Here is a 21,750-nt window from a genome sequence, read left to right as displayed (position 1 = left end):
CTGCTAGGTGGAGAGAGAAATCCCTCTCTCACCCTCACCTTCAGAATCAACGGCTCAGCCACCTGGGCTCCCGCGGGCTGCGCCACCGCCTCACTTCTGGTGCACGTCTCCCCCTCTCGACCGCCAAGTGCTCACTCCCTCCCAGAGAGCACTTACACAATGGACTCACTTCTTTCCCTAGAACCTCTCCTTTGACTTGCAGCCCCAGCCCACAACTTGAGCAAGAGTCAGGCAGGAGCCTCTGCCGTGGAGCACGGAGGAGCTTGGAAGCACGCGCGCACAGGCAGACGAAGCAAACAATGCTTGGTCCACGAATGAATAAATTAACGACACCCATGCCCCCACCCATTGCTCTGCAACCTGCAGAAAGAAACCTGGAACGGGGGTTCCTAAACGAGAGATTTTGTTTTGTCTTTCAAACTGCAAACATTCTTCTCTGGTGACGGCAGAAGAGATGCTGTCCGTTCTGATGGCAATAAAGACTGACGGTAGCTTTGCCCGTGACAACGCCCCCAGTATCGCGCCGCGCCAGGTTCCCTGAGAACCGCGAGGGGGAAGCGCAGATCCAGGGGAAAGGAACAGCAGAGGCAAAGGCAGCTTAGGAGGGATGAGAAATGGGCACTCAGGGAGGAAAAAAATAATGAATGAGTTACATAGGGTTTTAATAGTGAAACTTCGGGAGAGAAAGGGGTGGGATCTCTCTCCAGGTAACTACCTTCAAAAAAAAAAAAAATAGATGAATGCATAAGGAAGTGGCAAGCAACAACTTTGAGGTGAGCAGCAAGTTGTTCACCTCCTCTTGGGCGTTGTATCAGCACGCCCAGGGCTGCCCCAGAACACGCGCTCCCCATCGGAGGAGGCGGCGGCGGCGGCGGGGGGCAGCGGTAGCAGCGGCAGCAGCAGCAGCAGCAGCAGCAGAAACAGCAGCAGTAATAGCGGCAGCGGCGGCACAGGCGGCGGCAGCTGCGCGCCTCCGGCCCAACCCCGCTCCGCTCCCCCTCTCCCCGGCGCCCTGCCTGTCTTGCGTGTGCGTGTGCGTGTGCTCAGCCTCAGCGTGAGGGGCACCTGCTCGACTGGGCTCACAGCGGAGGCAGCCTCGCCGGGAGCTGCCGCTGCCGCCGCCACTGGTGCTGCCGCTCTCAGACGCCGGGCTCCCAGTCGCCACCGCCGCCGCCTCGCCGCCTGAGTTGGGCTCCGTGGGGCTTCCCCCCTCGCAGCCTCGGTCCTTCCCGGCTGCCTGCAAGTCAGCCCTGCTCCGAGTCACGTGTCAGTGCCTGAGGCAGAGACTGAGAGAAAAAAACGCGCTCCATTCCTTCTTCCACCGCCATACTGTATTTTATACTAAATCTCATTTTTATTCCAACATTTTACTCCCGCTCGGTGAGTACCTTCTCAGTGGCATTCTTGTCCTATTCTTTTTTTTTTGTCCTTTTTTTTTGTTTTTTGTTTTTTTGTTTTTGTTTTTCTTCTTCTTTTTCCACTTCTTTGATTATTGTTTATATTTGGGAAAGCTGGAGGAGCATGGTTTTGAGCCTTTTCCTGAATCCAAGTTTTTCTAGCATGCGATGGTTCTGTAGACAAGGCGCTGTGTCTGGGAGTCCGTGGCGACCGTGCCCGCCGGGAGCGACTCCCAAGTCCAGCAAAATATGCAACTGGTTTTATGGAAAAAGCGATGTGAAGTATGGTGCCTATTTTTTTTTCCTTTGTAAAAATAAAAAGCATGTTTCTAACTCTTTTTTTTGCATACTCTTTTTCTGATAAGATTTTTGTATAGGTGGGATTTTACGGCAGTGTTTACAAGTTTGTGGCTTTGCAATACTGGTACAAACCACTGAGCAAAGGCATTAATTTTCTATTTTTTGTGCCGTTTTTGGAAGCCGGTGAGAACAAATTCGTTTTTTCCCTCCTGTTTTTGACACCCATTGATAACATGAAACTTTTCTTGCAGCTGGTTACTGGGATAATTTTTAAGCAAAATACTTTTTTCCTCCTTTATATTAACTATGACTTTTGCACATTTGAATTTTTTAAAAACCGAGATAATTTTATGATAGATATCCTGATATCTATATATTATCCCTTCTTCCTTCCCCTTCCTTCCCCGTAAATCAATTTTCAAATGATGGCAGTGGAAGGTTTTTCTGGAAAAAAAAATGAAGTGCGGTTTGGTTTCCTTGTCAACGGAGGATGAAGTGAACAGCTGAGCAGCTCGCAGAGAGCAGGTACTTGGTCCCCTTGGAGGCGTTTCCCGGGTTTGCAATGGCAACACTGGTCCTGGCAAAGGAAGCTGTGTGTGTGTGTGTGTGTGTGTGTGTGTGTGCGCGTGTGTATGTGTGTGTACGCGCGCGCGCGCGTCTTGGGCAGTGTCCGAGCCCGCGGTGGGGAAAGCCGTGCCGGGAGCTAGGGAAAGCCAAAGTCCGTTCCCTGCCTCGGGATCGTTTTTGGATGTGCGCAAAATACAGTCCCTCCCCCGGCTGCGCCCAGGTCATCTCCGCCGCGGGCGGTGTCTGCGCCGCCGCCGGCGCCGGCTGGGGACGCGGGCCCTGTAAGTTCTCCGAGGGCCACTTGCAGAGCAGGAGGGGCGAGGGCCGAGGACGCGGCGCGGGCCGGCTGGGGCGGCACCTCGGAGCGCGCGGGAGACGTGGGGAGAAGCGGCAGGGGCAGCATCTTCCAAAGGGGGCTGGCTCCTGGCCACGCGGGCCGGGAGCTCGAGACATTTCCAGATCCCTGAGGATGGCCCCAGCCCCAGCAAGCTCAACTCCTACTCCTCCTCTTTGGCTTGAGTAAACAACGCAGTAGGTCTTCCCCAGCCCGTTTTGTCTGTTCCGAAGGGTTTTGCTTTCTTAGTGGTGTTGTCTTTGGATCTTTTCTTATCTGGTTGTGTTGCTTTGGTTTTAAGTGCTCTCTGGCGTCTTCCAGGGGATGGGGAAATAGTTACTTTCAGTGATGGTCAGTTGGGTTTTAATGTTGAGGACGGGACTGTTAGTTTGAATAATTAGACTACACCCCTAAGGTACAAAATAGCCTTTTACTTAAGTTTTAAAGGGACAGTGTTTTTCCTATTTTTAACCACCTGATAGTGGTTCCAGAGGTTTTCCCCTGAGAACTGGGCACAGGGCAAAGGGTAGGGGTTGGTGATGGTGTGATTTCGGTGTATTGGTAGCATTACAGTACTCAGTGTTGAAGGTATTCTGTGGAGTTTAAGATATTTTATGGTTGTTCTGTTACTTATTTCTAGTATCATCTAGCACTGCTTTTTGGAGATGTACCAGTTGGTAATAAAAAATCTTTTCTGCACTTAAGCACAGTGACAGAATCTGCTGGAAAACTTGCTGTCCACACAAATTTCTTGTCATACTTTAAATCTAAAATCTGGAGGGTAACTATTATTTAAATGATTTGACTTTTAAGCTTTGATGTTCTTTTTCCCCCCTTACATGAAAAATTCAGCCTTAAATTTGTTATGTGTATATAATTTGAATTCTGTTAAAGTAAATCTAAAGTAAATGAAATAACTTTTTACTTCTATGACTAAGTTTTCTTCTAGGTTATCTATAGACAAAACTAATTCCACAGTACAAAAGGGCCCATAAAATTGGGTTCATTACATACACTTTTGTGGCTTTTAAAGCAAATATTTTGAAGTCTGTAATCTCAGTTGGTGGAATGAAAGTTTTATGATTATATTTATTTACTCTCTGTGGTGAAAAAGTTATGAGTACAAATGATCATTTATCTGTAGAAGAATAACATTTATTGCAATGTCTAGAAAGCTTTTTTTTAAAAAATTCACAGTGCTCTCTTATTGGTCTTTGGAAGTTGCAGTGTGAGTTATTTTTATACTCAGGTTAGCTTTTTCTGTTAAGAAAGTCCTGTTGCATTTACATAAGCAAGATAGCTCATATCTTGTCTGTGGACTATCAGACTTGATATCATGAAGGGTATAGTTCTAAGATGTGACACAAATATTATGTTACTAAGCTTTACATTTTGGCGTGTGTGTGTGTGTGTGTGTGTGTGTGTGTGTGTGTGTGGCGAGTACATTACTAAAATATAGTCTTCCATATGGTTTAAATAGCAAACAAAACATTTAAAAAGCCACTTCAACATTCTGTGTTATTTTATCGCTGTTATAATGTATATAAATAGAAGTGCTCGTTTATTTAAAAATGCAAGCTAATGCACGTGTACAATATTTCTTAGGTTGTATGCACTGTAAATCATTAAGTTATTTTGAATGAGAGAAACAGTGAGTGAAAAAGAAAAAAACTTGAATAATCAAACCAGAATTTTCATTGCTGCCCTAAGGTGGGGGCTATAGGGTCAAAAGATGGGGGCAGAGCTTGTACTGTACTGTATGTAGGATGTTTACAAATGAGATTGACACTATAATGGGGCAGAAGAAGATGGCCACAGGATTTTAATGTGGAACAAATACGTAGTTGTGCTTTGCATTCTGTAACTAAGGATCATATTAAGAACCTTTAAGTCATGTTAGGTTTTCATTTATTTAATAACCATAGTTCATTAAATTTCATATTTATGTTAAATTCTATGACATGAAAATTTTTGAAATTTCCTCTTTCATGAATCATACTGGGAAGTCTACAACTCTTTAAACTGATCACCTATTTTATGTGTGTTTTGGTTTAAAATCTTTGAATGTAGTATCCTAGAGTTAGCACCGCCTACTGGCTTCTCATGGAAAAATAATATTGTTCTTCCATTTAGTAAGCAATCCACCCGGATTCTGATCAACTTAATCATCCAGATTATTTTCCACTGCTTTCTGAGAGGAAAAAAAAATATTTTGCAAGGAGAAAGGGCTTGGGAAGTAAAGATGAAGGGTGAGGGTAGGAAGACACATAAATTAAATTGGTTATTGGACCATTAGCTGACCTCGAGTATTTTATTATTTGTATCTTGGCAAAGAAATCATCACAAAGGTAAAATAGCCTGTTACATTTCCTAGAACTTTTCTGTGGGATGCCAGAATTTGGACATTCTTGAAAAATCCTGGATTGTTGAATTAATTTTACAGTTTCTGTTCCAGTCTTGAACATTGTAAAGAAACCCCCCTTTGGAGTGTTGTCTTGAGTGTGTGGTTTGTCCAAAAATTTTTGAATAGAGTTTTCATAATTAAAAATAAACATTTATTTTTTCCTTTTATAGTTATCCTTACATGATTAAAGGCAAGCAAGGAGCACACTGATTTTTTTTTTTTTTTTTTTTTTTTTTTTTTTTTTTTTTTTTTTTTTTAGTGTTCATGAAGCAGCCACACCGTAGTGATGTTATGTAGATGGGGGGAAAGTTTCAAACATATTTATAAAGGTACTTTTTATATTCTTAACCACAAAAGTTATACTGCCTTTAAAAAGAAGATAGTTCATTTTCTTTAATTATTATGAAAGGCTGTTGTTTAGAAGAGCTACTGTATTTATGCAAACAAATGATGCCTTTAGACTAAAAAATAATGAACTACAAAAGTAATGCATATACATATACCAAAAATATTGTATTTTCTTAGTTAAAAGAACCATGTGCTATGTGAATAACTGTTTCTTAGGTAAAGTAGTCATTTTTTAATTGAGCTTATATGGTATGAAGTGTGTGAAAAGCTCCAATGTTTGTTACATTCTTGAAACCATTCCTCTTGAGTAAGAGTATGGTCTGGATTTCTTTACTGTTTGCTGGTATTGTAAGCAATTATACAGTGCAGCGAATCACATAAAACTCTACACTGGAAGTAGAAGAGAAGCAGATATTTAGAATTGTTTGCATGATGAGAAGGAAATTGAAGAAAACATGTTATTTCAATTTAATTTATATATTCTGTCCGACTTTTGAAAACTCTTATTTTTAAATGATAAGCTGTGATTTTAAAATCCAGTTATTTCTTTACTTCTTTTATCACATTGCCATTAAGAGAATTCCATTTTGTGCGTAAAGACTGCAATCGTGATGAATTTTATTCCTGAAACTTGTTTATGGAGCTCTGGAATGTAATTAAAAACTAATTTAAAAAATTCCTCACTGCTCTGAAGTTATTGTTATTGTTTTCTTATTCTTTCATGTTATTATTATTTGCTACTTCTAGTGAGCTGCAAATGTGCCTTTAAAATCCCATTGTGGCTCAGTCAGCTAAGCGTCTGACTCTTGATTTCAGGTCAGGTCATGATCTCATGGTTCATGGGTTTGAGCCCTGCCTCCGGTCTTGCTGACAGTGTAGAGCTTGCTTAGGATTCTCTCTCTCTCCCTTTCCCTCTCTCTGCCCCTCCCATGTGTGTGCGCTCTCTCTCTCTCTCTCTCTCTCTCAAAATAAATAAAATAAACTTATTTTTTTTAAATCCCATTTTCATAATTCTGTGTGATGTTTTAAAATATAATAAAGTCCTCCATAGTAATTGGCTGTGGCAACATAAACTTTCACATTAATGACGATAATGACAATTACTTTCACTACACTTTGATTTTGAGAATAATTATTAAATAAAATTTAGTTAATAAGTGATTTCTGTATGCACACAAAGCTAGTCCACATTTAGCAAGTTTTATAGAAATATAATATTTATCATTTTTATTTTCATTATTTAATTTTGGTCTGTAGAAGAGATATATCCAGCCATTGACAACCTCTACTACTTTTGGTTATTCTCATAGCTTTTAGATTTTTAAGAAAATATTGGGGCATTTTTTTGTTGTTGCTGTTCGTTTGTTTTGTTAGACTTCTGTTAAATAGCAAACTTACATTATGGTTAATTGATTTTGTGTTTTTGTAATTCTCTTGTAAATTTAAAGCTTTTTGTTTGTTTTGCATTATCTTGCTGTTTTCTGGGGCTGAAATCTGGAGTATATAGAGGTGCTGATTTCATTTTCTATCCATTCCAAGTTTCAGAGAAGGCAATGGGAGAACTTTAGTTAGTGTTTAGGATAAATGTGTTCTGGACTGTCCTTGCAGACACCTCAGCTGGGGTCATGGCTGTAAGATTTATTTCTTGGGCCATATATAAATCTAAATGGAGAGAATTATGGTGGAGAACATGGGAACCCTGTCCTGATTTTCTGAAAGATGCAATGGAATGCATCACTAAGCAGCCTCATAATAAGGGAAAATTAGAAACTTTATTTGCATAAATATGTAAAGTTACAGCTAACTTATAAATTTATCTTTCTATATATTTTGCTCTGAATAATATAGCTGAATATTTTGTTTAAACTTTAATTGCGGGGGCGTCTGGGTGGGCAGTCGGTTAAGCGTCCGACTTCAGCCAGGTCACGATCTCGTGGTCCGTGAGTTCGAGCCCCGCGTCGGGCTCTGGGCTGATGGCTCGGGGCCTGGAGCCTGTTTCCGATTCTGTGTCTCCCTCTCTCTCTGCCCCTCCCCCGTTCATGCTCTGTCTCTCTCTGTCCCAAAAATAAATAAACGTTGGAAAAAAAAATTAAAAAAAAATCTCAACAAACTCTTTAAAAAAAAATAAACTTTAATTGCGGACATTAATTGCATTCATACAGAATCCATGTGTATAGATACACATTTTGATAGTCAGATGCTAAATTATAAAAGGAACCACATATTTTTGAGTCAGTTGGGAAGTTGGAGCATATTGGAGTGGGGAGAGTCAACGTTTTCATTAATCAAGATGAGATGGCGAGAAGAGTTAAGACTAACATTTATTGATGTGTCAAATGAATGCAGTTCATTTGTTCTTCCGTGAGTAAGTAATATCATTATTTTATATTGAGGAAACCGAGACTTACATGTAACTTCCTTAAAGCCTCACAGGGAGTAAAGGCACAAGTGAGAGGAATGTCTGAATTGACACCATTATGTCCCTCCTTCTGTATAGGGATGTTCCATTTGCAGAGAGGAGTTTGTTTTGTTTTAGCTAATCTAAAACAACTGGTCTCTATTCTTGGTACATATTTTAAAATTACTGTAGTCACTTTCAGTAGTGAGTGCTGTGGCCAGAAATAATAGAAAATGGCACCATTTACACAGAGATATTTACTGGTCCTGAAAGGACCTTTAAGTTACCATAGCATCACAAATCTTTCCACAACTCTAGGATTTTCTGAAGAGAACCCAGTCATGGAAACTTGTGGTTCTGTGATCAGGACAGAATTAGATGGTTCTATGTCTGTGGGGCTTTGCAGAGGACCTGGGGAAAAAACTCAACAAATACTGACTTACTAAGTTTAAAATGTAATTTCTACTCAACGGTTTTGCAGTGTGAAGTGGAAAATTAGTCTTTTGCACAAGTAAAACAGAACTAGTGATTTCCATAACACAGCAAATCTATAAATATAGGTGTCTCTTCTGTCTACCAACATTTCACTATCAACATCATCTTCACCTCAGAATTTCACTGTTACACATATTTGGATGTGACATTTTTTTTCAAGCTCATTTAATCTATTTGTTAATAACATAAAACACATATGTTATTTTAGGATACTGTTTTTAATTGCCTCTTCAGATGTGTGAAAGATCTTCCATTATTAAATAGTTTCCTTGGAACTTAAAAAAGTGAATATTTTTCAATAAGGAATGGAAAACATAAACCACAGTGAAGGCAGTGTGAATGAATGTGAGAAAATGGATTGCAAAGGTAATGGTAAATCTGCAAGTCCATAAAAATAGTGGATTTGAAGGCCAAGGCCAGAAGGATTCTCAAAACCCACCTTTGTGTTTTGGAATCTGGATAACTTGAAAACTAGTGGTATAAAACAAAACAAGAAAATTAAAATACCTAGAGGAGAACCTGACTTGGTGGAGAATGGTTCAGCTTTGGACATATCACTGATTTGAAGTTCCAGTATTAACTCTTGGATAAAATGACCAATGTGCAATGAAATTCAGCTCTAAAGTTAGAAAACACACTGGAAGCTAGAAATAGATAGTAAAAAAATTATCTACACTAAAACTTTAGAAGGGAATAACTTCTCCAAAGGCAAAAATTTGGGAAGCACCTGCAATTTTTCTGAGTGTATGCTAAAGGGTCTGGTTAAAATTTAAAAAAAAGAGGAAGAGGAGAATACCCACTGAAGCTTACGTGTGTGTGTGTGTGTGTGTGTGTGTGTGTGTGTGTGCACGCGCGTGTGTCTGTAAAGGAGAAGTGTTGTTCAGCAGGGCTAATGCTGAATAGACTTAAAGGAGGGTGAGGCTTGAGGAGAAGGTCCTTAAATCTGTGGTTAAAATCCATTAATTTTAAAAAAGAAATAAATGAACTTGAACAAATATAATATCCTGGATATGATGTGACAGCATCATGAAGAGATCAGTTCCCAAGATTGTATGTGACTTGTGTTTGTGTATGTGTGTTTGTGAGTGTGTGTGTGTGTGTGTGTGTGTGTGTAAAACAAACTCAATAGAAAGACCAGTAAAAAGTTCCTAGAAGTAGATACATTGATTTTGAATTAGATATTAGAAAAATAAAAATGCAAGGATATCCAGGATAAATACCAAAAATGAGAGCAAAGAGGGGACTAACCTATCATATGTTAAATTATACTATAAAGCTTTTAAAAATAAATATATTCATTAGCTCTGTCTCCTGAAGAGGCTTCTAAACAATGTCTCTCCAGCAGCAATGAACACATTTAGTGCACAAATTATGGTTTCTAAATCCCATTTCCTACTCAAGGGGACCAGAGCTTTTTAGAGAATTGGCTGCTTCTAAGTCTGGGCAGAAAAAGTACAAGATGATCCTGGGATATCTCATTGTGCCAGAAAGTAAGGAAATGTCCAAAGATGAGTAAGATTGTATCAGCTTTATTTATAAACTGTAACTATAGATGAGAGCCTGCTTGAAGGGCTTTCCAGTTGCCGAATTCCAATAAATTTGAACATCAGGTGGGGCGCCTGGGTGGCTTGGTCGGTTAAGTGTCCGACTTCGGCTCAGGTCACGATCTCACGGTCCGTGAGTTCGAGCCCCGCGTCGGGCTCTGTGCTGACAGCTCAGAGCCTGGAGCCTGTTTCAGATTCTGTGTCTCCCTCTCTCTCTGCCCCTCCCCTGTTCATGCTCTGTCTCTCTCTGTCTCAAAAATAAATAAACGTTAAAAAAAATAAAAAAAAAATTGAATAGGTGTTGTTGGTTTGCAACCTCAGGTTTTTTTTTTTTTCTGGGTGAAATTTGAAACTGGCTCCTTTACTCAGAGGGTAAGGAGAAACTGAAGCAAGAGGCACATTTGTCTAAATTGTGACAGTTTTAATAAGAAGAGAACTTACATTGGGTGGCCGCAAGACAAGTTGATTTCTGCATCTATCCACCAGAATCTTAAAAGTTTATGTATAGGTCTTAGTAGATCCAGTCCAGATGGGCTCAACAACACATTATCCTCTTAAGACTGTATACTTGAAATGACTCCTAGTGTAGGAACAGTGTGTGGAATGTACATCTCAAGGACGGGAGGAGGTAAGGAGCCTCTGACTGCGTGGGTCCAGCTTGAGGGTTAACCAACTGTCTTGTCTTCTCAGTGGTCTACTCCAATAAGAGTGACTGTAACGGATTGTACAACATTGAATGAGCGGCACCTGGGTGACTTAGTTGGTTAAGCATCTAACTCTTGATTTTGGCTCAGGTCATGATCTCATGGTTCGTGAGATCAAGCCCTGCATTGGGCTCTGCAGTGATGGCACAGACGCTGCTCAGGATTCTCTCTCTCTCTCTCTCTCTCTCTCTCTCTGCCCCTCCCCTGCTTATACACACATGTGCTCTCTCACTATCTCTCTCTCAAATAAACATTAAAAAAACATTCAGTGAAGTAAAATCCGTAAGTCCATAGTGAAACTCTTGAAAAAAAAAAAAAGAAACAATGCTGACAATAATCAAATGGAAATAAATGGTTAGCCTGTTTTTCTAAGGAGGAACTCTTCTTTAGTTGACGAGGGACCAGTTCTGTATAAAATAATGTGAGTTGATTCATGTAAGAAATGCTAGAAATAGAAAATTACTATGTATAACACTCATTGAAATAAATGGGTCAGGAATCATCAACAGGTGCTAAAATCATTAGATAAATGTATGTTGGGCAAACATATTCTCATGGTGCTCAAGTATCACTTCTTTTTTTTTTTAACGTTTATTTATTTTTGAGACAGAGAGAGACACAGCATGAACGGGGGGGGGGGGGGGAGGGAGGGAGACACAGAATCGGAAGCAGGCTCCAGGCTCTGAGCCATCAGCCCAGAGCCCGAAGCGGGGCTCGAACTCACGGACCGTGAGATCGTGACCTGAGCTGAAGTCGGATGCTTAACCGACTGGGCCACCCAGGCGCCCCTCAAGTATCACTTCTTAATTGCATCTAGCAGTTGTCTTTTTATTTTTTTTAAATTTTTTTTTCAACGTTTATTTATTTTTGGGACAGAGAGAGACAGAGCATGAACGGGGGAGGGGCAGAGAGAGAGGGAGACACAGAATCGGAAACAGGCTCCAGGCTCTGAGCCATCAGCCCAGAGCCCGACGCGGGGCTCGAACTCACGGACCGTGAGATCGTGACCTGGCTGAAGTCGGACGCTTAACCGACTGCGCCACCCAGGCGCCCCTAGCAGTTGTCTTTTTAAATAAGTGATCAAACCTAGCTTCATTAATAGACAGCCTGATACCACAAGTCTTCTGATGGATGCGATATTAAGTCTCTTTCTGGCCCCATTTGTGATATATTATTGCTAGAATGTTTAAGCTGAATCTAATAAACCTGTTTAAACTTAAATTTCAGTTTACAGAAACATACAGGGAAAGAGGAGCAGGTTAAACTAAACCATGAAGAGATAATCAGACAAATTTCCTAGGTTTAGTATTCTGCATCAAACATTCCAGGGGCGTCTGGGTGGTTCAGTTGGTTAAGTGACTGACTCTTGATTTCAGCTCAGGTCTTGAGCTGGGTCCCGAGTTGGGTTCTGCACTGGGCATGAAGCCAACTTAAAAGAAACAAAAAACCCCAAAAAACCATACTAGATATGTGGCCTAGTTTCTTCCAAAGTCACACTATGGTAGGGAGTGTTTTCTAGATTAGAAGAGAGTGAAAGATAAACAGATGCAGTGCATAAAGCTGTATTTGATCCTAGTTAAAGCAGCAACAACAACAAACAGGCTCAAATCTTGGTAGAATTGGGAAAAATTATATATAAGCTAGATAAATGACATTATGAGACGCATGCCGCATTATTTAGTGATGAGTGCCATACATTCATGCATCATCATGAAATGTGTGGTGTGCATGTGTAACAAATCATTTGTTAATTTTTTTTAAGTTTATTTTTGAAAGAGAGATAAAGAGAGACTGTGTGCACGAGCAGGGGAGGGGCAGAGAGAGAGGGAGAGAGAATCCCAAGCAATATTTTCACTGCCAGGATGGATCTCACCAACTGTGAACTCATAACCTGAGCCAAAATCAGGAGTCAGAAGCTTAACCAACAAAGAGCCACCCAGGTGCCCTATCATTTTTGAAATTTTTGAATGCAAGGAGTGATTACGCAGATTTCATAGTATTCTTTCAAATTATCTGTTTGATTTTTCTTTCACTTAAAATGTTGAAAAGTCTATTAGTTGTCATTGACAAAAAATACGTATATTACAGTTAAATAGAAGCAGAAAGAAGGCCAATTGCCCATGTTTGAGGTCATATAGGGTCTTGAAGACACGAAACCAAGAAGTAAATGAAGTTTAAGGCTAATTGTGGGACTGAAATAGTCCTCAAGGGAGTGATATTATTGAATGAAGAGTATATTTTTAAGCCAGAATAAAAGAAACTTTGCATATTTACTTTTTTCGGGTTGGAATCCCCCGGCAAGAAGGGATGGAAGTATAAGGAGGAGGTGGGATGGTAATTTTCAGGAGCAAGTTTCAGACTGTCCTAAGGAGGTCAGTGTGATCGGTACTAGCATAAGAAGATGTTCACATCTTAGAAAAGGAAAGAAATTGAGTCAGTTTATTAGTTAAGTAAGGAATTCCTTATTGGTGTAGCCCTGTACTGCAGGATGGGGATTCAGTAGTAATAAGACTAATAAGGAGCCTGTTTGCCAGGAGTTTGGCATGTAATGGTGACTGTAGTCTTCTCAGGTAAGTGCGAGGTCATAGGTTCAGATGAACGGATATGGGGATAGGAGCTTGGGGAATGTAGCAGAGAATATGCAAGAGGTCTGTAAAAAGAATCTAGACCCGTAAGGAGGAAGTTGGCAAAATTAACAATTCCTCACATTTTAGTCAACACAATTGCATCACTTTCTTGAGCAGTACTTAGTCTGTAATCTGAATGGGTCTAGCAAACAACTGAGGTTTGCTTGGTTAGAAGATTAGCAAGGCACGCATGATGCAAAACACAGAGCTGGGCTTTCTAGAGATAGTATGTTGTAGAACAGAAGGGCCATACATCTGGGCTGGGTAGGGGGGCAAGAGCAGCTCCAGGCGATGAATAAACTAAGAACAGGTAGAATTGAGAGCCTGAGGTCAGAATGAAAACTAATAGCAAGTTTACTATTTTTAATGGAGTGAGAAATTTGTAAGGATGGATGTCTTTAGTCAGAGGAGAATATTCTTCCAGATTTTGAAAGTGGAGCAGAGTCCAATGATGAACACATTTTAGAGTTTGGGAAGGCATGTGGCTAACTAAGGCAGATGCTGCTGATACTGAGAAGTTAAAGTGTTGTGAGGAGAAGCTGAGTGTTAAAATGTAATTTAGAGAAAGATTAAAAAAAAATTTTTTGATGTTTATTTTTTTGAGAGACACAGACAAAGCGCAAGCAGCGGAGGGGCAGAGAGAGAGGGAGACAGATTCTGAAGCAGGCTCCAGGCTCTGAGCTGTCAGCACAGAGCCCAACACGGAGCTTGAACTCCCTAATGGGGAGATCATGATCTGAGCCAAAGTCAGATGCTTAACAGACTGAGCCACCCAGGCGCCCCTAGAGAAGGTTTTTTTTTAAACCATAATTGCAGACAGGGAAAAAGGTGGAAAGGAAAACTTTAAAACGTGATAAAAAGTATCAGAGACGTTTCTAGAGGTTTATAGACAATTGATGCCTTCAAGGATTTTTTTTCATTTGTGTAGGATTTTAGTCCTCTCTTTTGGAACTTTAAGAAGAGAGCTGTAGGTAAGCAATGTTTGCATTTATCGTGATTATATTTGATTGGAATATTCAGGTAACACAGAAATAAACCCTACAATGGTTATTGCAACCCAAAGTTCAATTTTGTAAGGAATATAGGATGCTACAATGAAATACTTTCTAAACATAACAGTAAATGATTCAGATTTAAAAGAAGGTACGGCGTGTTTGTTAATATATTTTGTTGTCTAGTTGAAGCTTTTTCTTTAAGTCAGAAGTCCAGTTATGTAGATAGACAATAGCTGTTGTTACTGCTAGTTACGTGGCTGCAGCAGCTACAACCTCATTCCATTTATAAATCATTCCTTGTGGGTTCAGACTCACTGCTAAGTGCTTAGTCCTATTGTACCTCATCTTTGTTTCACCCTGGAAGAATATATTATTATCCCAGATAGTAATATTTGGGAAGAAATAGAAGATCAGACAGATGACGTGTCAAAATTGCTGTCAAATGTCTGACGGAAGATCTGAGCACAAGCCTTTTTGTTCCACACTTACACCTCCATGCCTTATTTTAAAAATGGAGAAAAAGAGATATTTGATTTGTATATCATCAGGTCAGTGACATTTGTCTAACAAAATACACACTCACCTCAGCTCCCTATATATGGAAGCTTAAAAAACACAATGCTTTCATTCGGAGCTAGGCAATTGTGAGATTTTAAACATTTGTTCATTCATTCTACCACTATTTATTGAGAATCTGTGGCATCTAAGTGAGGTTTAGGAGATTTAAAAAAAAAAAAGCCTAAGAACAGAAGACACTGAACGTATCCTCATGAACTGACAAATCTACTTGAAGGAAACGGTGCAAGTAAAAAGTGACAGCGATGAAGTCATCAGAATTAAGAAAATTACAGATGATTACTTATAGCTACTGAGATTTATTAATTTTGAGAGAGAGAGAGAGAGCAGGGGAGGGGCAGAGAAAGAGAGAGAGAGAATCCCAAGCAGGCTCTGCACTGAGTCCAAAGTGGGACTTGAATCCATGAACTGTGAGATCATGACCTGAGTCAAAGAGTTAGACGCTTAATGGACTGAGCCACCCAGGTGCCCCTAGTTACTTCAATTATTAAGGCACCTGAAAAACTTGGAAAGCAGTGCCTCTCTCTTCTTACTTGCAGTGACTTTGCAAGGCCCTCCCATTGGGAAATATGACATTACTCTCTTGATACTGTGTCTGTAGTTAGGAATACGTGAGCCTGAGCTCATACAGGGGAAATGTATAGCGGGAAAAGTAAAAGGGCCAAGGAAAAGAACAGTATAACAAAAAGATTTAGAGACGGCCATCTGGAAAGGAAATTGGGAGATGAAAAGGAATGATAGACTTTTGAAGAAAAAAAGAGATCAGCAATAAAGAGGTACAATTGATAGGAGTGTATGACTTTGTATTCATAAATGTTTTGTTCACTAAAGTAGAGTTCATTGTTTGGGAAAATGAATTTTATTTTGAACTATATTGAGATTACTCAAAATTTCAAATAAAAATACCTTATTAGAAACTCTTAAGTGCTATAAAACATATAAAACGAGTTCAGAAATATCAATGCATTTAGATGTTTTAGGTGGACAGCAATATACAGTTGACCCTTAAAAAACACAGGTTCGAACTGTGCAGGTCCACTTATATGCGGATTTGTTGTTGTGTTGTTGTTGTTAAGTTTTTGGAGAGTCAGAAGTCATACACAGAAGTTCAACTGCACAGGAGTCTGTGCCCCTAACCCCTATGTTGTTCAAGAGTTAGCTGTCGTTTTATTAATAACTTAGATTAGTGAACCAGTCGTATGAACATAATTTCTGTTTTATTTAATTTCTTAGCATATTCCATCATGGTTGTAGTTTTTATTTCAGAATTGCTAGATCTTCCTTCCTTATTCCAGACCTCCCTCCTGACATTGTCGCAATTGTAGAAAAGAAAATAACAGAAAAAAGAAGGGGGAAGTGGGGAATAGAGGAGGAGGCCAGCAACAGTACGGGGGAGACAGTCCCTAGATCAGTACTGCCCTGCTGAAAGCCAGCCACCTTGTGTAACTTTAAATTTTTTAGAAGACCCATTCAGAAGTAGAAAGAAACAGGTGAAATTAATTTTCATAATATGTTTATGTAACTTTATATTTTATGTAATTTTATAAAAAATGATCATTTCAACATGTAATCAGTATAAAAGTATTTTTTAAATTTTCTACTTTTTTTGGTGTTAAGTCTTTGAAATCCAGTGTGCATTTTACATTTAGAGCACAGAACTAGCCAAGGTTAAAGTGCTCAATAGCCATGTGTGCTCGTAGCTATCTAGTATCTGGAGGGTTCAGAAGTCTCAGGACGATGTCATGTTTTACAATTTTTTGATGTTTTGCATTTACCAGAGATTAGCCAAGATATACTTTGAAATACTCTCTGATTGTCTCAATTTTAGCCTTCACTTTTTATTAAGAATCTAAATTGAAATCTTTTGAAGTTCATTCCTGCTAAAAAGCGATCTCAAAGTATGGTCAGTTGGCTAAGGAATAATAATATTTGTCCAGTAAATATATTTCCTGACAATTTGCTTTTTCACCGTTCTGTGTGTCATGAGATACTCTATGATGTATGAGAATGGAAATTTCAATGGAGAAGAGGCAGACAGTGATAAATTCCCTAAGAGGTAAAAATAAAGTTCAGGGTTAAAATGGTATCTGATTTTGTATGAAATCAGAAGATTAATTTCTGTATGTAATTCCACTCACAAAGTATGACTCATAATTTAGTGAATAAAGTCAAACCAGTTTTAGATGACTATATGTAGAATGACACATTATTTGAAAAGAACACCACAAGTTTATAGAATATTAAATAATTTGTGTAACCTCCAAGATTAAAGTGAGTTAGTATCTTTGGCTAAAACTTGTGAGTCATCAGGAATTTGATGGGGAAATATGAACATTGAGTGTTGATCCATCATCTCTCATTTTTTGGTTGTTTCACAGGTAAGCCTAGGTCAGTATACCCTTTACAGGTCTTCCAAGGTGTGTTCTTGGGTGATTGAGAGGGATATGACCACATGAATGTGTGTGAGTGGGTAGGGGAGGGAATTCATTTCTCAAGAAATGGCATTAGGTATCTATTTGCCATATAGAATCAAATTAGAGGAGTAGCTCTCATTCTTTTTTGCCCATTCTTTTTGATGCCATGTTGCTCTGTCCCTAAAAGAGGCATGCGTGACAGTATTAATTTAAATAAATTTTACTATAAGATAGATTTCTTGTTTTTGATACCCCTGAAGGGAGTTGGAAACACTCAAAGCATGCTAATTCCAGGTTTTTGGGTTCTGAGGTTTTGACTGAATGTGCCATGGTTTTGATTCAGATGTGTAATTGCAAAACAAATTTATTTCAAATTAGTAACGAGCCAGTCATCCCTTTTTCCTTCATGGCAAAATATTATTGTGAACTTGGTATTTTTACTTATCTAGTGAGCATTATATTGGTCTGTCTGATCTTCACTTAGAGATTAATCCTTAGTTGTTTTTGATCTTTCTCTGGTAAAGGAGAAGCAGCTTAATCATATCTATATTGAAATCCCATAATCTCTGATTAGGTTTACAGTATACCTAGGAAAGAAGATAGGTTTAGATTTTGTTACAAGTGAAAATAAATGGTTTGGCCTTATGATTTCCTTTAATTGATACAGAATATTATTCATTCTGAAAATCTAAATTTTTAATTTTACACTTCATTAGATGAATTCTTCCAAATAGCTAAATTGATGCATATATTCTCAAAATGTATATTTTCTAAAAAATGAAATCAAAATGAAAAATGCCCAAAAAGTCTTAAAAGGAAGCATTGTTGTTGTGATAGTATTGATGTTGAAATTTTAATCAGACACTAGTGAGAAGATTCAAAATTGCATCTTCCTTCTTATTCATACTGTAGGGTATATATTTTTTTCAGTTTTGTTGAAATAAGTAATGATATAATTTCTTGTAAACATCAGTAATTGTATACTTGTATAAATTATACATAATACATATAAATGTTTATGTGTATACTACATAATATGTCTAGTAAAAACTTTTCACTTAATAATATACTTCTCATAATATTATGTATAGTAAACACTTTTCACTTAACAATAAACTTTAAACACACTGTCATCGACTATCATTTGCAATATAATTTTAATGGCAGTGTAGAATTTCACAGTATAGTTTGCTATACCCCATTGTGAATATTTTAGTTGATTCTCTTTGCATTTTCTTTTGATTTTTATTTCAAATAATGTTTATTCCCATACTTACATCTTTCTGTGTTTGTTTTAGTGCAGTGTTGTAGCATTATGTGCACTTTTCACTTACATTAATTCATAGATTTTTTGGTTATATATTTAGTGAAAACACAAGCTGAGCAGTTATCCATTATTCAAGGAATTTGTCTTCTTGTCCAACCTTGGTAGAAAAACTGTGTTGGATGGATAAAGAAATTGTGGTTTATATACACAATGGAATACTACTTAGCAATGAGAAAGAATGAAATACGGCCTTTTGTAGCAATGTGGATGGAACTGGAGAGTGTTATGCTAAGTGAAATAAGTCATACAGAGAAAGACAGATGCCATGTTTTGACTCTTATGTGGATCCTGAGAAACTTAACAGAAGACCATGGGGGAGGGGAAGGAAAAAAAAAGTTAGAGAGGGAGGCATCCAAACCATAAGTGACTCTTAAAAACTGAGAACAAACTGCGGGTTGATGGGGATGGAGGGTGGGTGATGGGTATTGAAGAGGGCACCTGTTGGGATGAGCACTGGGTGTTGTATGGAAACCAATTTGACAATAAATTTCATGTTAAAAAAAAACGTGTTGGACTTAGGATAAAAAAAAGCAAATCACATGTAAGTAGTGTATAATCTATTTAAGGTATTTTCATGAGCAATTTTTACATACCTTTCATGATTACTTTGGAACCCCTAGGAAATAGGTTATGCAGTTGCATTTCGTAGAATATTTTTCTTGCATGGGCAATAACAGTGTGAACTTCTAATTAAAAAAATTTCCAGACCATTTAAAATTTAAAGTTTAAAATGTTATAATGATTTCTTAATAGTTCCACCACATATATGTGTACCGATTTTTGAGTATTCTGGTTGCTTAGCAGCACAAATAATACTTTTTAGTAATACGTCACTCACATGTGGAAGTTACTCAAAACATATAAAATAAAAACAGTATTACATGGGAAAGGAGTAGATATCAGTACTTTTTGCAGTTGTAAATTAATTTATTTCTGACAACATAACAAAGAAATGTTAATTCTTTTGAAACAGAAACCATTGGAAATCAGAAGGATGCTTATGCCATTTATCATTTGTCACTCAGGTGAACTGGGCCATAAGTTCCATAAGAAGAGTGCCTGGTGCTGTGAATCTTTTCTAGAGAAGAGAAGCTGTACATACGTAGCCTCCTTTTGAGTCCTCCAAAGTTGCCAGGATGACCTAAGTTTGCAGGAAAGAACTAGAACCATTTGGTGTTCAGTTTTTTGTTTGTTTTCATTTTTGTTTCTTGTCTGTTGTGTGAGTCACAGCACACTTGTGAAAAGTACAGGAAGAAAATAATGATTTTCTCAGCAGATTATTCTAAACTAATTTTAATGGAAGTTTTCAAATGCTTTTCTTTCACTTACTCTTGGGTTTAATAAGGGTTTTCTGCCTTCATATTGTTGATGGCAATAGTAAAAAATGATGCTGCTCAAAGTAGTCTGTGGCCTATTTTTTTTTTAATGTTTATTTTTGAGAGAGAGAGAGAGAGAGAGAGAGAGAGTGTGTGAGTTGGGGAAAGGCAGAGAGAGAGAGGGACACAGACTCGGAAATAGGCCCCAGGCCCCAGGCTCCCAGCTATCAGCACAGAGCCCCATGCGGGACTTGAACCCACAGACCAGGAGATCATGTCCTGAGCCGAAGCTGGATGCTTAACCAACTGAGCCACGCAGGCACCCCAGAAGCATTTTATTGACAGACAGAATTATAGCTCTAAAAATTATAGCTCTAAAAGAAATAATAAGAAAAGAGGAGCACAAAATATTTTTTTCTTTTCAGATGAAAATATCTGGAGAATACTGATGGATTAAAATCTGTAAACAATATTCTATGATTGTCTTAAAGTAAACAATGGAATAAGGTCTTAAAATTTTTTTTCTTATTTACAGAGAGACACATTTTGACTCCATTGGTTTATGTTGAATGCCTACAAACTTGCATCATAAATGTGCCTGTTCTTACTGCCTGCAGGTTCTGCAAGTATGTTTACATATCCCTCATTAACATCAGTTTTACCTAAATCAAGTTACTTTTCTTTTTCTTTGTTTTTTGTTTGCTTTTACAGAAATGTTGTCTCACCATAGTATGTTCCCCAAAGTACCACTTTGACATTTTGCTTTTTAAAAAATATTTGGTGAATTCTTAAATGTACCTTTTTGGTGCATGCCATATGTTCAACTCCTGTCTCAAATTTCTTCATAAAGCTTATGTGATTATTTCTGTAGTCATTTCCAAAAATAACTTACTCTGAAGACATGATTTTAGTAAGCAAAAACAGTGTTCACAGTGTTACTAGGTTTAAATAATATATAACTGTTTTTAATGTGTGTTTATTTTTGAAAGAGAGAGAGACACAGAGACAGAGCACGAGTGGGGGAGGAGCAGAGAGAGAGGGAGGCACAGAATCTGAAGCAGGCTCTAGGCTCTGAGCTTTCAGTGCAGAGCCTGACTCGGGACTTGAACTCACAAGCTGCCAGATCATGACCTGAACTGAAGTCAGATGTTTAACCCCCTGAGCCACACAGGTGCCCCTATAATTAGTTCTTTTTGTTTTTAATTTTTTTCAACGTTTATCTTTATTTTTGATACAGAGAGAGACAGAACATGAGCGGGGAAGGGGCAGAGAGAGAGAGAGAGAGGGTGACACAGAATCAGAAGCAGGCTCCAGGCTGTGAGCTTTCACTGCAGAGCCCGACGTGCTGCTCAAACCCACGAACTGTGAGATCATGACCTGAGCCGAAGTTGGACACTTAACTGACTGAGCCACTCAGGTGCCCTCAAATAAGAAAGTTTTAAAGCAGAGGTCACAAACAAGGCTGAAATCGCCTCTCTGTGATATGAGAGGGTTCTCTAACATGACTACCTCAGAGTAGCAGCCTTGTCTAAATAGGAACCCTATTGTATCTAGGATCCCAGGGTAAAAGATAAATAAGAAGGAAGGAAGCCATTTAGTTGGAAGATTGTACTGGCTACATGAAGCTGCCATCCTTGTGGGAGGTACGATTGTGAACTGGAGAAGCTTATATACATACACACCTGAACACATAAATAATAATAATAATAAAGAAAAACATTAAACATTTAAGTTAACAAGTTTTGCAAGTATACTCCTCAAAGAAGGCTATCCATATAATATATAATAAGGAGCCTCCTCCTCATTTTTCGGGAGGTATTGTCTTTTTGATATTCCCTGATATCCAGCTGGTTCCCATGCAGTTTTCAAAACATTCAAAACAACACTACTGCTGACCAGACAAAATGTAACTTCTGGCTCTTTGTGAGATTCCTTTCACTGGCCACTTTTTGGCCCCAGTTATAAAACTCTCTGAAACCTTTTTGGTTTAAGTCTGGTGTGTTG

The 21,750-nt window shown here is 38.6% G+C and overlaps 1 protein-coding gene across 7 annotated transcripts in view; it reads left to right on the top strand.

The window, feature by feature from the left end:
- Positions 1 to 571: 571 nt before the first annotated feature.
- Positions 572 to 21,750, top strand: part of RALYL (RALY RNA binding protein like) — a 718,636-nt gene continuing 697,457 nt past the window's right edge. Inside the window, exons 1-2 of one of the 7 annotated variants that reach the window (XM_040487487.1) lie at positions 1,270 to 1,380; positions 2,136 to 2,222. The gene's annotated coding sequence lies outside the window, so the exon portion shown is untranslated. Of the gene's footprint in view, positions 774 to 1,159; positions 1,381 to 1,453; positions 2,223 to 2,388; positions 2,546 to 2,613; positions 2,796 to 21,750 lie in introns of those variants that run through there. The other 6 variants (XM_040487491.1, XM_040487494.1, XM_040487493.1 and 3 more) reach the window with 6 other exon arrangements.

The sequence above is a fragment of the Herpailurus yagouaroundi genome, unplaced genomic scaffold (assembly GCF_014898765.1).
Source record: "Herpailurus yagouaroundi ecotype Mexico unplaced genomic scaffold, PumYag 165, whole genome shotgun sequence".
Lineage (NCBI taxonomy): Eukaryota > Metazoa > Chordata > Mammalia > Carnivora > Felidae > Herpailurus > Herpailurus yagouaroundi.
This window is presented reverse-complemented; position numbering and strand designations above follow the sequence as displayed.